This window comes from Humulus lupulus, chromosome 5 (genome assembly GCF_963169125.1).
Source record: "Humulus lupulus chromosome 5, drHumLupu1.1, whole genome shotgun sequence".
Lineage (NCBI taxonomy): Eukaryota > Viridiplantae > Streptophyta > Magnoliopsida > Rosales > Cannabaceae > Humulus > Humulus lupulus.
This window is the reverse complement of record NC_084797.1, coordinates 226,847,365-226,857,726: the sequence shown is the minus strand read 5'-3', so window position 1 is coordinate 226,857,726 and position 10,362 is coordinate 226,847,365. Positions and strand designations below refer to the sequence as shown.

At 36.0% G+C, this 10,362-nt stretch overlaps 1 non-coding gene across 1 annotated transcript; it reads right to left on the bottom strand.

Annotated features, from left to right (window-relative positions):
- Positions 1-519: 519 nt before the first annotated feature.
- LOC133780877 (small nucleolar RNA R71) lies at positions 520-626 on the bottom strand. The gene has a single exon (XR_009869685.1). It is a non-coding gene; the product is annotated as a small nucleolar RNA R71 (small nucleolar RNA).
- Positions 627-10,362: the final 9,736 nt, after the last annotated feature.

The following is a 10,362-nucleotide window of genomic DNA, read 5'->3' as shown; positions in this document are numbered from 1 at the left end:
CTGATTCACCGAGACTTCCTGAACCACCCACGATGGCTCATCAAGATGAAGTCCAACCAAGAACACTACAGGATTATTTACATCCTACGCGTACAGCCACACCTTCATGCATAATGTATCCCAACAATATGCCAAATGTCAATTTCAAACCCGGCATGATTAACCTCTTACCAACCTTCCATGGGTTGGAAAATGAGAGTTCGTACGTGCATATACGGGAATTCGAAGAAGTGGTGGCTACATTCAACAACCGAGCTGATGTCACCACCATTGTGAGATTGAAAATTTGGGTTGGAAAATGAGAGTCCGTACGTGCATATACGGGAATTCGAAGAAGTGGTGGCTACATTCAACAACCGAGCTGATGTCACCACCATTGTGAGATTGAAAATTTTTTCTTTCTCTCTCAAAGACAAAGCAAAAAGCTGGTTGTATTCCTTAAGGCCTAGATCTATCGGAACATGGGACGAATTGACAAAAGCATTCTTTGCCAAATATTTTCCGCCCCATTAGACTAGCAGCCTTAAGAGGCAAATCTCTACCTTCATCCAGAAAGACCATGAAACTTTCCATCAGGTATGGGAGAGGTTTAGAGATTTGATAAATCAATGCCCACATCATGGATACGAAAGCTGGCGTCTGATAAGCTATTTCTATGACGGTCTCACAACCGAACAAAGACAATTCGTACAAATGATGTGCAATGGCGAATTCCTTCAAAAAGATCCTAATGAAGATTTCGAGTACCTCGACGATCTCGCAGAAAATTCCTACACATGGAATGGACCGAGTCCTATGGACAAGCCATGATCAACTAGAATCTGCCAATCAAGGGAAGATGACAACGTCAAAAGCCAAACTGAATCATTGAGACAACAATTTGAGGCTTTCAAATCTCAAGAAGGTAGAGGAATCCACATGGCTGCAAAGGTAGAGACACGAGATCCATGCTTCATCTGTGGAGGCGCGGAACATCAACCGCAAGAGTGCCCAACTCTTGGTGAGTTAAGAGGAGGAAATGAGGAACACTGCAATGCTTTAGGGGATTACAAGAAGCCTTATAACCATTTCTCAAACACTTACAATCCCGGTTGGCGCAACCATCCAAATTTCAGCTGGAAGGATTCAAACTAAGCATCTGGGAGCCCATGGAGGCTTGAGCAGCAACAACTGCCAAAAGCATACATTGCTCCTCAAAATAACATGCAGTCAAGTAATTCTCTTGAGAATACTTTTCAAATGCTTGCGCAAACTCAAATAGCCTCAACTCAAGAGCTCAAATCTTGTTTCACACAAATGGTAGAGGAAATGAAAGATATGAAAATCCAAATGACAAAGCTAAACACTACTTTGGCAATAGACTTCCCGATCAACCTCTAATCCATCAAAAAGGGCAACACATGGCACAAACCTCCTCCTCTCCAGATACAAATTTCAAAAAGGTTAATGCCATCTCTACTCGAAGTGGTCAAAGTACGATTTCACCGTTAACTAAGACAACGAGTACGTCAATGCCCACTCCAGATGATGATGTGCCAATAAGCATTCCAGTAAAGGCACCCTTTCCTCAAGCTTTGAAATCCACTGGAAAGGTACTAGAAAATCATGGTGAAATCCTAGACCTTTTAACACAAGTGAATATCAACTTGCCATTGTTGCATGTGATCAAACAAGTGTCGGCTTATGCCAAGGTTATCAAGGATTTGTGCACCATTAAAAGAAAGCACCATGTCAAGAAAACTGCATTCTTGGCAGAACAAGCTAGCGCGGTAATTGACTGCAAGACACCACCTAAGTACAAAGATCCTGGGTGTCCCACCATCTCATGCCAAATTGGGGAACATGAATTTGGTCAAGCCCTTCTAGACTTAAGAGCAAGTGTAAATCTCATGCCATATTCAATATACTTGCAGTTAGGTCTAGGAGAACTCAAGCCCACAACTGGACAATCAATCAGTCAAGAAACCTCAGGGAATAGTAGAAGATGTTCTAATTCAAATTGAAAAATTCTATTACCCTGTTGATTTTCTCATATTGGACACTCAATCTGAAGTGAGTATAGAGTTCAAAATTCGTCAGCAACCACATCGCCACATCAACAATCTGTTTGCCACATCAACCATTCGTCAGCCATCTAGGAAAAAATCTAACGGAATGTCCATGTTTCAGTAACTTGTATAGTTCGAGGGAAATTTTTAACAACTCTTATACTTTAAGGGGCACAATCTGGTAGTGTCAAAAGTTTGGGGGGCAAAATACTAATTATTCAATCCAATATATCTATTATAGGTTTTAGATTTTTGTTCAATTTGGAACAAATCTCCTAGTTTATACATGTTAATGTGAGATTAATTTTATCTAGATGCATTAACAATCCTAATATGCGGAATTAACTGTATAGGATTGTTACAAAAAATAAATGAGATCGATAAATTATACTTCCAGTCATTGATTTGATAGCCTCGATCTAAAGTCTTTAGATCTGCAAAAGAAAATGAAAAGAGAATTAGAAAGGGTAATAGACTTTCCAAGCTCTCACTAGCTATTAGAATGAGCAATGAGCTTGAGAACTAGAACCCTATATTTATATAGGTAAGATCTTCCATCTAGGTCTCTGCCACTATTAATGTCAGAATATTTGGCATTCAATGGATATGAAATATTGGGTAGCTTAATATTGAGTAACTACCATAAATGTTGATCATATTTGTCATATAATCCCAATATTGACTTTATTCAGAATCAATTAGAATTAATGGTTTTTGGTAATTATAATTAATATAATAATATATATTCTAACATTTTCCTACTTGATCTGCATTTAAACTAACGTACCACTTCAGCCCAATGATTATCCTTGTTAAGCAACAAACACATGAATCATAGTGATGGGTCCTCTTTTATGACGAGTATTATCTTCCATGTATTACAATGTAATTATTACTCAACAATAAATTTTATGTGGCGATGCAACTTAATTAACAAACCCTATATTTATTCAGGTCTTATGAAGATAATTTTTTTCTCAAATAAACTTAAAATGCGCATAAATATGAGAAAATATCAAAATAAGAGTTTCATTGATAATAACTTCAGTCGTACAATAAAAACTACATAAGGGAACTGTAATGCCCTGAATTCTTCGATATGGTTTAATGGCGGGATTGGTAGGCCAGGAGGGCCATACTTGCTTAATTATGTCATTAAATGAATATATGCATGTTTATGTGAATTATACTATAATATGATGTTAAATGCATGCATGTGGGTCCACATTTTAATGTGATGGTAATTTGGCCCGTTGAGGGCATAATGGTATAATTGTATGCATGTCGGTGATATGTCGCTGAGACCGCATTATAATGTGGGTTTGTTCGAGCTATTCGGCATGAGACGATCTTGGATTATTAGTTAGCGGTCTAGTCATAACAGGTTTAAGTTAGGGGCTCGGGGTGATTTTAATGATTAGAGTGTTACCGGTAATTAAAGGGTAACGGGTTATAAATTATTGGTGTTTGTGATTATTGAGAATAGCAGGAATTGGAGAGCGTTAATTATGATTAACGAGATAGGTTGGAAAGGACAAATTTGCCCTTCAGAGCCTTTAGAAACCCTTAATTGGCCTAGGGGTACAATGGTCTTTTTACCCCTAGGATAGATATAAACTCTTTAGGCTGTGAAACAGAGGGAAAAACAGAGCAAGTCTTGAAGCTTACCCGTACCTTCCTCCTCCTTCATCTTCTTTGTGATTTTTGTGATCTTGTTGAGGATTCTAGCTTGGGAAGTAGACCTTGGGAGTTTGGGAGAGTGTTCCACCATTGAAGAGCATCACAATCTGAGTTTGAGGTAAGTTTCCAGCCATTAGTTTTCTGGTATGCTCTGTTTTGGTTATAGTTTTTAGCTTGTGATTTTGTTATGGATAGTTAGAATTGATGGAAGTTTTGGTTGGGGTTTAGCTTGGGTTTTTATGAGGGAGTGATATAGATCAAGCTTAGGGGTTGTATTGTATGTTTGAGTGGTGTTTGAGCTTGGTTTGAAAGGTTGGTTCCAAGGGAAATCGCAAGGGAAGAAAAAACCAGGGTATTGGCTGAACTGAGGGTTGGGTCGCGGCATGGCTAGGGAGGGCCGCAGCCCTTGAGGGATGCTAAAGGAGGCCGCCTCTGTTTGAGGGGCGGCCCGCGGCATGGCCAAGGAGGGTCGCGGCCCTTAGTGGCATTTTGGCCAGAATTGAGTTTTTGGCTCGAGGATGCTAGCCTTAGGCCTCGGGATCGATCCTACTACCCGGTTTAGTAGTATTTGATGTCTCAGAGGCTAGGTTTTGGTTTGGGAACCCTTTGTTATTCATTTTATTGATGGAATCCCATAATTGGTTATGACCAGGTAACCGCTAAGGTACCAAAAGGTTGATCGTTCTCAGGGGTCGTTCTTATTATTATTTCTCCCTCGAACCTGAGGTAAGAAAACTGTACCATGTGTATATATGACATGCGTGATTGTTATTGAGGCATGTTGATTGATAAATGTGGACATGGATTGCCAATTAAATGCTAACGAATGTTGTATACTTGTATATGTACTGACTAGTCAGGGACACTGACCTAAGAGTCAGAAATGGCATAGCGTCATGAATGCAGGGCCAAATGAAGATTAGATCTAATCGATATCAGTGTTGAATGGCTCTAAGGCATTAACGCTGGACCGACCCTAAGGTCGATGAACTAATAAGCGATTGTCTAGTCTAAGACTAGTTACTAGAGCCAGGGCTTAAGGCCCCGGTGACTGCTTGTCACATGGCTAGGGAACGTTGTTCCAGGGTTATAACTCTAAGGTCATGAGGAAGGTTATGTTGGTGACTAATCACCATACACCTATCTTGTTTGAACTAATAAAATTTCACTTATCTAAAGGGAGCTGGACCCAATTTAGTGACTTTTGCGACTGTCACCTATTTGTTTGGACTGATGGTCCTAGATGATTATTATGATCATTGATGATATTATATCATGCTTTATTGTGTTTTCTTGCTGGGCGTTGGCTCATGGGTGCTATGTGGTGCAGGTAAAGGGAAAGAAAAGCTCACCCAACCTTGAGTGGAGAGCTTAGGTGGTTGTAATGCCCCAAATTTCCTAATAAGGTTTAGGACCTTGATTAGGAGGCCGGGAGAGCCATAATTGCTTTACTATGTTATTAAATGATAATATGCATGTTTATATGTATTAAATATGCAAGTGAACCCATTTATGAGTAATTGGGTGATTTTCAGATTTTGGTCATTTCGGACATATTTGGCATATATGTGATATGTGTGTGGTGTTATATTATTATTTGGTTATGCCAGGGTTACCCAGCACAAGACGATCCTAGGAGCTAAGCTATTGGGAAAGTCACAACGGGGTATATGCTTGACTTGAAGTAAGTCAAGGGGTGTTTAGGGCATTACCGGGTTATTGGGTAATGAGAATTAATATTTGGTGATAAATTCTGAGTTAGTAAGATCAGGGGGAAATTCTGGAGGTTTTGACTATATTGTCCCCGGGGTTGTTTTCGGGACCCCGAGTGTTAGGATTTGGTTGAGGCTACTTAAGCTTGAAGTAACTTTTTAAAAGAATAAAAGAACGTTATGTACGTTCTCTCTCCCTCTAAGTTCCCTTTTTGTCTCCCGATCGTATTTTCAAAGATAACTTGGGTTCTAGGTGTAACGACCCAAATTCGCTAATAAGGCTTAAGGGTCTTGATTAGTGTGCTTGGAGGGCATAATGGGAATTATGTGTGACTTTAATGAGTAAAATGCATGGTTATGATTTAAAGCATGTTATATGACTATTTGAATATTTGAGATGCATGACTATGTGTATTAGTATACATGTAGGTCCTGATTAGGTTAAAAGGGCGTAATCGTAATTTTGGCCATAATGGGCATCACTGTACTGATATATGTGATAATTGTTGAGACAACATTTGTAGAGTCCAAGAACTTTACTTAGCTAAGTTAGATAGTAGTATAATAGTAATAATAGTATTATCTTTATGACTGTGGATTTTGGTTCAGACCGGGATTTATTTGGACACTCATAGTAGTACTTGTAGATTTTCTAAGTTTAACCTACAGTTTAGGAATATTAATTTTAACCTAAGGTTTGATTAATAGGGCTGATATTGAGGATAATATTTATTATACTATAAGGTTTAGATAAGAACCAATAAGATAATAGCACATGTTATGTATGGGTATATTAATGATTAAGTATTTTGAGGATTAAATTTATTAAGGTTAAAATTTGAATACTCTAAGGTCAGTCAGCAGCTTTGAAAATGTTAAAGGGCTTAGTCAAGGTTGTTTACTCAATTCAAATTAAGCTAAAAATGTGTAATTTCGTGTTTAAATATTCAGCGTATGCCGATATATCGCAGCTATAGGGGGCGATATATCGCAGTACGAAGATACGGAAAACACGAAACGTTGCACGATTGCCTTGGGCATAATGGCCCAGGCGATATTGTAACGACCCTAAGGTAGGGTACGTCCGCCACATACTCGTAATTCTAGGGTTTACGAGTATGTTAGGCACTTGACCAAATGAATTAAATAAAAAGATACTACCAAATACAGCAAAATTTAAAACTTTTATATAAACTTATTAATAGAAATTATTACACGTATGAATACTATAAACTTAATGTGTCCATATGAAAAACTCTAAACCACTATTGCATTGCTACTGAGTCCGTGCTCCACAAGTTGCTCAACATCTAAAGCCACACCTGGAAAAATGTTGGAAAATAACATAATGAGCTAACGCTCAGTAAGCAAATCTCATGCATACACATACACATGAATGTCGTGAGTTTGTAGTGCACATATACTAATATGCTGACTTATATACTTATGCATTTCATTTATTGCTCATGCACTTTCCAACTTTACTTTTATGCTCTTTCTTTTAGTTTCACATTTTTATGGGCCCAATATCACTTGTGCACACTGTTTGATTCAGCCAATGCCTGCAGGGCTTGTTACACATATCATATAGAATCCCATGGGTTCTCCTCCGGCTAGCCATCATCTCAGCTAGGCTCATCATAACACTCATTTCATCGTTGCCATAGCTGCCATACTTATTACACATATGGAGGAGAAAGACGGAAACATGGCAAACATATCTGAATGGTCAACTCTGACCTAGCCCACACTAGTGGGCAGCCACTATAAGTCTTATAGACCTCCGTCTTCATCATTGCACTTACTTAATTGCTTCATCGAAACAGTGGCACCCTTTTAACATCTTATTATCACTTTGCTTAAGCCTTGTGTCATTAAAATGTTCACTTCACATAAGACATTTCAAGGCATTTCACAATTTTCCTCATATTTATATGCATGGTCTTATATCACATAATAATGTATCACATAACTGTACATGCTGATGCTGAAATGTCAATGTTCATGTTCATGATTCATGTTGATGGTATTCAATCAAGGCATTGTATCACATCTCATATAACTCAAAACATCTTTAGTCATAATACATGAAGCTTTGGGTTGGTGGCGTTGTTATACCTTAACGTAGAGCTATGGCTCAGGTCTAAGGTTTCCAGCCTAAAAACTTAAACGCTTCATATATCATAACATATAACAAATCATGAACATAAAGTAATCCACATATCCATCAACATAAGAACACATACTTGCACATAATTCATATCATTCTTAACCAAGTAAGACATCTTTCACATATCACGGAATTCATCAATTACATATCACACAACACCCTTATGGTGTTCATATAACCATTCTTCACATACTTATCATATGCATCATCATCATACCATACTTAACTCATTAGATGTACACATTCAATGTAGTCATGCATCTTACACTTAAGCACAAAATGTGAGATTTACTTACCTTAGGTCCTTAGCTTATTTTAAAATTGCTCAGCAAGAGTCAATCAATCAAATCTATACAAATCCTATTCAAGGCACATCATTTATTAAATTCTATCAAAATCGTAAATATACACTATTGATAGTGTATATTAACAATACCATAAACTATATGAATGATAATAATAATTATTATCAACGTAATACAAATAACTCTTCATATAAAATCATGCTTTAAACCTTGCTCATAAGATAATGTACTCTTATGATAATAATAATCACAACAACAATAATAATTATCGTCTATAAATAAACTTATTTCAATATTAATAACAAAATATTTCAATAGCAATACGTACATGAATGTATATATTCAAATAGTCATTTTATAAAAGAAATTATATATTTAACATAAAATTGTAATAATCAATATTGTGATAATAATATAATTATAAATATTTATATTATTACTAATTAGTCATAACATCAATTCAGTGATATAATAAATATACTTTTTCCAAAATTTACTGGTCTTACAAATATCAATAACTGTAAGAAACTAATATTTGATATTATTTTAAATATTCAAATATTAACAAAATATTAATATATAAGAATAATTGTTAAATATTAGGTTTACTATAAATCACACTTTTCATATATATATATATATATATGAAACTATATTCTTGATTTACTTAACAAAATAATAACAATTATAATTAAAATTACTTAATCATAAAAATTTCCATATTAATATAAAATCAATTAAATATGTATTTTTATACTTTATTTAATATCTAATATTTTCTAGAAAATTGGACAGCACAACGGCTATAAAGTGGACAATCCCAAAATCAAAACCTGTATAAAAATACATATAATCCCAGACAGCCAGTAAATTACAGAAAATATTTCATATATCAATAATATATAATTATATACTATAAATACACATAATAACAATTACTCTAATCAATCACAATTAAATCACAATATAGGTCAAAGAAATTATACCACAATGATCGGGTTCCACAACAAGTCAAACGGTGATTTTCTGAAACTCAAAACGTACTTCGAAACCTCGAACACTAAGTTTCGACCGTCGGTCTACGGTGGATCGTGGTGGCTCGTGGTGGGCCCACCACCCAACTATGGTAGATGTAGGAACAAGTTATTGGGTTTTGAAGCCCACAACACGAGGAGCACAATGGTGGTGACGGATCGGCAAACGGATGCCCGAGGTGGCCGAATCGCAACTTTGAAGTCGCGGGGTGGCCGAACTTAAATCGAGTGGTTGAGGCGTTTAATCAGCGAGTGAGCTCTAGATTCCCGCGTGGGACGATAGTTCGGAGGCCTCTGAATCTAACGGTCCGGCGCGTGGCTAAAAGTGGTGGCCGGAAAGTACTCCTGCGTCGTCGGCAACAGTAGCACGCAGAGAGAGAGAAAGAGAGAGAGAGAGAGAGAGAGGGGCTCGGGTAAAAAGAAAGGCTGAAGCCTTTTCTTTTCTTTTCTTTTTTTATTTATTTATTTTTTTTTAAATTACACTTGGACCCAAAATACTAAAATTCTTTTCAAATAAGCCATTTAACAAAACTTTCTTAATTTTATAAAAATCCTCAATTAAAATTATATGACATTTGGGTCCAATACTTGACTACTCAAGTTTCTCTCTCTTTAATCTCATTAAAACATAAAATGATATTTTAAACACTATTTTTCCATTACTATTTCTTAAATTTGTAAACTTGTACATTTTATGTATTAAAACTCTGATTTATAATAAAAAAATGTATAATGAAAATGTTGGATATTACAATCCTTCCCCCGTTAAAATAATTTCGTCCTCGAAATTTCAAAATAAATTAGATAATCGAAGACAAGAACTACAATTACAAATAAACAGAACAACATTACACAGCATAAGATTTTATATACAACACTTACTTTCACCCCGAAAAACAAAACTTATTCCTGACTTGTAATCCTTATCATATATAAAAGGCGAGGATGTGTAAACACCTCACATGAGGAATACAATATAGAAAGAAAGGAAATAAGCTATAACAAGAGTATAAAGTACAATGAATGTATACGAAAATACAAACGAATCCTCATCATCTATAATTTTGAACGCAAACCACATAACGTAAGAAAAGAAAATGACCATCATCAGGAAAACATCCTTGATATTCATCTTTTACAGTCAATTTTTTTTTTTTTTTTTAAGCAGATGCAATTGACTAGTTATCCCTTGATGATATATGCTAAATTGAGCAACCAGTTTGTTCAATAAAAAGTTTATTGGCATAAAAATACTGGATAACTAGAAAACAATTATATAGCCGATGAAGATTATTCTTTAAAACCAAGTCTCTGTGAAACCCTTTCGTTGTCAAAACCGACTTCTTGCCCTGAATGAGAAATAGTGAGATAGGCCATTCATTAGGTACCAGTTCAAAAAAGCCTGACTCTCAT